The sequence below is a fragment of the Pezoporus wallicus genome, unplaced genomic scaffold, assembly GCF_028554395.1.
Source record: "Pezoporus wallicus isolate ANWC-B61680 ecotype Strahan unplaced genomic scaffold, APGP_CSIRO_Pwel_v1 contig_8702, whole genome shotgun sequence".
Classification (NCBI taxonomy): Eukaryota; Metazoa; Chordata; class Aves; order Psittaciformes; family Psittacidae; genus Pezoporus; species Pezoporus wallicus.
In genome coordinates this window covers 276,576-284,366 of record NW_026636754.1, presented here as the reverse complement: position 1 = coordinate 284,366, position 7,791 = coordinate 276,576, and the positions used below count along the sequence as shown (strand labels likewise).

Sequence of the window (7,791 nt, the reverse complement as noted above, 5' to 3'; positions counted from 1 at the left end):
CACATTTAAACCCCATCCTCCCAGTGCCGCACATACGCGGGCCAGCTGAGCTCTAGGTACCTGCCGTGCACACTATTCCACAGCCTTCTCCCTTACCCAGTGCATTTGGGGTTGGTTAACTAAATAAACAAGTGTGTAAAGGAAGGAGCTCCTTTACAGAAGCCCAGCCTCACCCACTGCAAAAAGTGGGAGCTGTGCAGTGGATACAGGCAGGGTTTGCCCACAGCCCTCGTTTTCCCCTTTCAATATCTACTTTCTCCCTGTACTGCTGATTCCCTCAGCTCATCATTCCCCTTTTCAGGTCTCCTCCCCAGTTTCCTGCCTCTACTTTCTCTTTCCATCCCCATTTCTACACTTCTCAACCCAACCTCTCCTGCCCTGCTACCACTTTCCCAGCCCCAGTACCTGGATAGAGGAGCCAGAGGGCAGTTTCTGCTTGAGGCAGGATGGCTACAGAACCCCAGGACACACTCAGGAGCAGAGCTGGCCATTGCTGGGTACTTATGACAACATAAAGCACCTCAAGCAGCCACTAAAATGGGAGGTGAAAACTCATCCTCATTGCTGAAGGTGCTTTTAACCCCTAAAGCCTCCTCCTCAATCAGTGCCACCAGCTGAGCATCACACGGCACACCCTGGGAAGGGGTTTTTGAATGTCAGGGGTATTTCTCCTTCTTTGATGAGTTCCAGCTGAATCAGCCAGCTGGTTTCAAAGCTACCAGTGGAGACCCAGGAACTGTGTGCACTTACATAGAGCTCATTTCCTTAGGAAACAAGCCTCCAGTCATCCCTGTTGCCCTGTACAGGCTCATCTGTCTCTCCTAATGTTTCTTTGACCCCTCACCACCTACCCACAGGGGTGTATGTTTTTCTGTGCAGCTGATGCAAGTCCTGTTGTTGTGACAGTGGTGGTCCTGTATCCCCACTCCTCCCACACCAACACCACAGCAACTAGAAAGATACCTCCTGGTCACTGTGGTGCTGCTCCATCCATTCCTGTCCCTATGCAGTTCAATTGCTGTCACCCTTCCCATAGCCTCAACAAAATACCCACATCCAACCCTCTGAAAGAAACACCAGCTCATTGCCCAAAACAACACATAGCCCCATGCCAGCTCCACTGGTGATCTGCTCCATGCAGTACTTAGTGCCTCATGGATAATGGAGATGAGCCTTTCCAGTGGTTATCACACCCATCTGGGTGTCCAAAGAGCTGGAATTAATCCCTTGCTCCGTGCAGCAAACACACTATTTTGCTGACAGATTGGGAAGTTTAATTAATAGCAGGAACGTGTACTTAAGCCACTCCAACCAAACAGAATCACTTCATCAGATATGGTACATCCAGAAGATTTGAAGCAAAACCAGAATCCCTAAAAAACCCCAAATGTTCTCATGTTGTGAGCCTGTGCCCAGGGACTGATGCTGCTCCACGTGGTGCTGACCCAGCTCATTCCTTTGGCTCGCAGAAACGTGGGATTCCCATTAAACCCAGCGTTAACCAGAACCTACTCATTAGACACCAGAATAAAAGGCAAATTTTGGCTCAGGTATTCCATGAATCCCAGGCACTTTGGCTGGCAGACAATCCCATGACCTTTAATAGGGGAAAAAAAAGAGAGAGAGAAGGGGGAGAAATTTCTTTTACAGGAAGAAAACCACTTTAAATGGCTCCTTGTCCTCCCAGCAGCTCTTGGTTACCAGCAGCATCAAAGCCTGCCTTTAGCTGGGGAAGGATTGCTCCTGGGAAATGCTATAAGATCTCTGGATTTGGCTTGGGCCATCTCTGCGCCAGGAGGAGAGGCTGGGACTTCCAGCACAGAAACCCTTCATGGGCAGCTGATGAAGGCTGCTGGGTTTGGATGGGGTGTTGTTGTTGGCTGGATGCTGCCAGGCATCACTGCGGTCCCCAGGATGGGTTTGCTGCTGAGCATCCCTTGCTGCCGGTGAAAGCCAGGGGCTGTGCTGAGCCCAATCCAGGGAAGGGAAGATCTTGTTATTTGTTGTTATTTTTTTAATCATAGAACTATTTAGGTTGGCAAAGACCTCTCAGATCATCAAGTCCAACCTTCACCCCAGCACTGCCCAGTCCACCACTAACCCATGTCCCTCAGTGCCACATCCACACGTCTGTCAAATACCCCCAGGGATGGTGACTCCACCACTTCCCTGGGCAGCCTGTTCTGATGCTCAGCACCCACTCTGTGACCCCTACAACAGCCAAGGGGTCAGGGATGGGTGCTATGGGGACCTGGGTGGGTGCTGCCTGTGGCTTTTGCATTCACATATGGGTTTTGTCAATTAACCACTTGAAGCTGGGCAGTTCCCGTGCAGGGGGTTTATGACCTAAACACAGGTATTAAGCTGCAAGTGAGAGAAGGGGATGTTATACTCCATCCCTGGAAGTGTTCAAGGCCAGGTTGGACAGAGCCTTGGGCAACATGGTCTAACGTGAAGTGCTCCTGACCATGGCATGGGATTGGAACTGGATGATCTTAAGGTCCTTTCCAACCCAAACCATTCTATGATTCTATTCTCATCTTGCTGGTAGGCAAATACAGTAGAAGAAGGTGAAAGTGTTGGATGCACCAGGGAATTTACTGATGCTGCTGTACGAAAACCACAATAACCATAACATCCACACACAAGCGATGCACTTTCCTGCCATCTTGACGCTGGGACAGGACTAATCCTGTAAGCACAGGGAGCTGATCTTAGGCCTTATAAAAGCTGGCTACTGGTCTTAACCATTAAATAACAGCTCAGCTGGTGCTTTTCATGTGCCTTTGCAACCCCAGCAAACTGGGTACTGGTGTCTGCATCCCTGCAGAGGATGCAGAGCAGCACCAGGCACCAACAACACAGCCACAGAGCATCACCTGTATACATGGATTGGTGCCACCCATGTATCATCTGGCTGACCCTTAGGACTTCTCAACATGCTTTTACCTCTGTATGTGTTAAAACTACCCAGGCAGGCAGCCAGAGCCACAGCCTGCTGAGGCAGGAGGGGGATTTCATCACGCATTCTGTGCATTATACTGGAAAGCCACAAAGGAAAAGGTTTTGCAAGAACAGGAGCAAGAACAGGCTGACCTCATGGATAGTTTCTACACAAAGCTTTGGGGAGCTCGCGATTCCTCCCAGAGCTTCCAGTTTGCTTCCTATGACAAAGTGCAGGAGAAGAAGAGTCTGTGGGAAGAGGCTGGGCAAGAGACTGCACACCAGGGAGTTATGGGGGTTTCAGACCACCCCTAATCCTCCTTCCCTTCAGCAACACCATGAATCTGTGTGCTCTGAGCCCAGAGCTGCTCACACTCTGCTGGTCCTTGTGTGGGTGATGAGGGACAGGGAGGGAACGGGACCACATCCCCATATAGCCCTGCACATTGTGATGTCCTGCCAGGTCAGTCCCTGCCGCAAGTGCCTTTAGGTGCAGAACTGGTGTTTTCTAGCTGAAGCTCAGATCTCACATGGCAAGCAGTTGATATTCACCTGCAGCAGGTGGGTGAGGACTCCCTGAGGGAATCCATGTGTAATTCCTCACCCGGTTGCACAAGGGAAAGGGATTTGGACGCTCGCGCTATGTCTGGGTTGAGTAATACCTCTGGCAAGCAGCAGAGGAGTTTGGGAAGTGTGTAATGGTGCCTCTCGTGCCATGAGAGCCTCAGGGGGCTGCATGAAGGGAGGGGTGGGTTGACCACCCGTGCAGGCATTGCCTGCTCCCCCCTGCCTCCCCCTGGGCTTTCCCATGGGGCAGGAGCTGGGAGTGCTGGGTCGCATCCCGCAGATCCTGCCTCCTCCCTGCTTAGGGAGTCACCCTGTTGGAGGCAGCGGTGCGGCCCCTCGGTGTCCTCGAATGAAGGGTGAAGGCTGGGGAGGAGGGAGAGCACAGCTTCATCTTGTTTAGCAGCAGGCTTTAACAATCCCAGTGTTGAGGCTGCGGTCACAGAGCACGAGGGTGGAGGCAGAGGGTGGGAGCTGGAAGGCATCGAGGTTGGAGCTGGGGCAAGATAGGGAGGATGCGCCCCAAACAGCAGCCAGAAACCAGCACATCTGAGCCCAGCAGCTCCACCCAGGAGCTGGGAATGGGGCTGCTCATCACCCCAGAGCAGAGCCTCTCATGGGATGAGCAGTGTTTTGGGGCTACACGAGCCATCCCCATCCCTGGTGCATGTCCTGGCACCTCCATCCCTCTCCCCCCTCCCAAGCAGCAGGGAACCTGGGTGCTCCTGCAGCCAAGCCTCTGTGGTAGTGACAGTAACTGTTTTCACGGAGCATCGTAAATAAAGATGTGTTTGGCGAGCACACGAGAGGCAGAGCCAGGAGCTTCAGCACTGAGGTCACTTTTTCTGTTGTCCCAGCCCCAGTGTGTCCCAGCCCTGTGCTGGGAGGAACAGGGACAGAGGCAAGGAGCGCTGGTTGTGCATCCAGTTCCCACCAAACCAGGGAGAGGGGAGGAGAAGGGATCAGAGCTGAGGATGATGTTGTTCCACCTGCACGAGGGATACTGGTCCCCCACTCCAGAGAGACCATAGCAGATGGGTGGTTGAAGGGAAGAGCTTTCATCTAGGCCAGGTTGGACAGAGCCTTGGGTGACATGGTCCAGTGTGAGATGTCCCTGCCCATGGCAGGGGGTTGGAACTGGATGATCTTAAGGTCCTTTCCAACCCGAACAAGTCTGGGATTCTATGATTAGGAGCAGCCAAGCGAGCCATGAAGAGGAGGTGTGGCAGCAGACAAACCCAGGTCCCAGTCCTGCAGGGATGTATTAATGAAAGTGGAAGAGGATGCAGGCTCACAATAAGCAAAAAGAGGGGTTTTTCAGTGTGTAGTTATACTGTGACAGGTCTTGGCACAGGAACTGTTGGATGCTGTGTTTGTGCTGGTGTAAGGGGAGTAGAGGGACAAGGTTATTCACCTACACTGCCATAAATCCTAGCTGGAGCAGTCCCTGCCCTGGGAAAGCCCATCCTTGCAGAGGTGGTGTCCTGCAGCTCTGGCTGCTCTTGGACAGTGCCGTTTCCCCATGCTATTGCAGGGATCAGCCCAGCCTGGAGCTGTGCGAGCAGCCCTGGTGGCACCAGGCAGTGATGCAGAAGGGCTCACTGCCCCCTTCCTGCACAGGAGTCACGGTGCGGAGGAAACACATTGACATCAAGCACTGAGGAGGCTTCCAGGAGCTTTCCCTGGTTCCAGTGTTCCTGGAAATGAATAATCGCTTCCTCTGGGAGCCCCCTGCCCTGGGGAGAGGTGCTCCAGCCTTGGGCTGATACAAGGAGACAATCTGACCCATTACAGCTCCGGGCAGGGCAGGAAGCCAAAACCATTGCTGCTGTGACACAGATCCAGCCCATCCTAACCAAACATTGCTTTATCACTTACACTAAACCCTATCCCTACGAATCCAGGTCCATTGCGCAGCCTCACATATGGCACTGACCCAGCACCACCTTTCCCACCTGGGCTGTGGCCCTTTCCAGATGCCTTTGCGATGCGCAAGGGCAACGTCACCGTTTCCAGGGTTTCTATTTTATAGGCAGAGGTGCTAATTCTGTGCACAGCCAGAGGGGTCCAGCAAGGAAATGCCTGTGGAGGTGTCTCCGAGTCATTCATCGCCCAGGCTGGTCCTTGCTCACTTCTCAGGCTCAGCATCGCATCCAAGAGGTCTCACAGGCGAGGAAACGGGTTTGCTGGTGTGGTCCAAGCATACTAAATGGAGGGCAATGTGTACTGCACAGCATTGGCCTTGGGAAAACGCTTGTGTGAGGTGGATATGCTGATAGCCCTGTTTGGGGAAACTGAGGCAGGCAGCTGAGGCCGCCGAGCTCCTTAGAAAGGGTTGAAACTATCCCAGAGAACTTGTGTCGTGATCAGAGAAAGCTGCAAGTAAAGGGCAAAATGGTAAATGTTTCCCTCTCTTCCTTCAGCTATTTTTAACCCCAGAGGAAAATACATCCTCTGAGGGCAGCAAATGCAGCGTCCATGGCCACCATGGACCATGGTAAGAAGTGATGCTGAGTGAGACCGGTAATGAAAAAGCAAAGGATGAAAGCCTGGAATTAGAAATGGGTTAATGTCACGATCCTAAATGTAAACAGCGAGATAGTACTGCCCTGCCAGAGCCACACGCATGGGCAGTGCTGCCCTGTACCCCCAGCTCTGCCTTCATTTGATGTTGGCTAACAGTGATGCCGGAGTGGTTCATGTCATGGCACGCTCTCCTGAATGCCCCAGAGCTTTTGGAGGGGTTTGCTGAGGACTGTGTGGGATTATTTAGCCGTGCCCATCCCAACATGACCTTTCCTCACCCGGTGGAGCTGAGCTCTCGTGTGTGGGAGCCACAGAGCCAGGAAGCCTCCATCGCGCTGTGAAAGGGCAGAGGGCAGCCTTTCCAGGGCTGCTGTTTTGCCCTCGCTGCCGAGCGAGCGCTGGGCAGGACGAGATAAGAGCATCTCCAGGAAATCTGAGTCACCCCTGGCTGTGTGGTGGGATGGGAGCGATGGAAACGTGTGTGTCCCAATGAGCGCTTCAGGCAGCCCCAAGCGCCTCTCCCGGCGCATCAAAACAACCTCTTGGTTTGCCATGGGACGGGGAAGTCAAGGGCAGTTTTCCTGCCTTGGACCAGCACGAGGTGCAGTAAAGAAGCCGCCTCTCCAGGGTGATTTCCTCCCCTTCTCCTTGTGCTGACTCATTTATTGCCCATAGGAAACAGCCCAATGACAGCCAGTTCATGGCTGGGACTTCTGGGGGAGGAAAGTGCCAGCCTGGGACTCACCACCCCATGCTGGCAGTACCACCTCCAAAGGATGGGTCAGGAGAAGGTTTGGGGGGTTTATACAAGGACCTCAGCATCCATCAGCTCATGTAGGCAGCTTTATGAGCTATGACAGCTGGCATGGCCTTACTGCCTCCATCCATGGTCATCATCAACCACTTGTCTCCCATCTTGTGCATCAAGGCAAAGTCTGTCCTTTTGCCCCACATTGGGCAGCACCCAGGATAAAAGGTTCCAGTCTGATGTCTTCAGCACTGGTCCAATACCCTCCCGTATGAAGGCAGGCTGAGGAAGTTGGGGCTCTTCAGCCTGGAGAAGAGAAGGCTGCATGGAGACCTCAGAGCAGCCTTCCAGTGTCTGAAGGGGGCCTATAGGGATGCTGGGGACTCTTCATTAGGGACTGTAGTGGTAGGACAAGGGCTAACGGGTTCAAACTTAAACAGGGGAAGTTTAGATTGGCTATAAGGAGGAAATTCTTTCCTGTTATGGTGCTGAGGCACTGGAATGGGTTGCCCAGGGAGGTTGTGAATGCTCCATCCCTGGCAGTGTTCAAGGCCAGGTTGGACAGAGCCTTGGGTGATACGATTTAGCATAAGGTGTCCCTGCCCATGGCAGGGGGGTTGGAACTGGATGATCTTGAGGTCCTTTCCAACCCTAATTATTCTATGATTCTATCATTCTATAACACAAGCCCAAGGTGACCTTCAACACAATAAGCCCACAATGACCTTCCTCATCATGGAACTAGCCAGGTCTTCCCCCAGAAAGCCCACCATAGCGAGTAGAGCCAGGAACTTTCTTGGAAAGCTGGGATGTGCCCTGGTTTATTGGAATGTCTGCTTGTGTTGGTAGGAAGGAAAGGTGCAGCAAAGGGATGCACAGATCCATCTTGAGTAACTACATATTAAAAGTAATGTTCTATCCTGTTCTAATGGGGGGTAAACAGGCTCTTTGGGATGTTTGTCACACCTTGAGCTGGACATCTGATGAGTGCTCCTGGGGTGCTGTGACTC

At 52.7% G+C, this 7,791-nt stretch overlaps 1 protein-coding gene across 1 annotated transcript in view; it reads right to left on the bottom strand.

Annotated features, from left to right (window-relative positions):
• The window catches only part of TEKT3 (tektin 3), a 201,992-nt gene that overhangs the window by 69,617 nt on the left and 124,584 nt on the right, over positions 1–7,791 (bottom strand). The window lies entirely within an intron of this gene.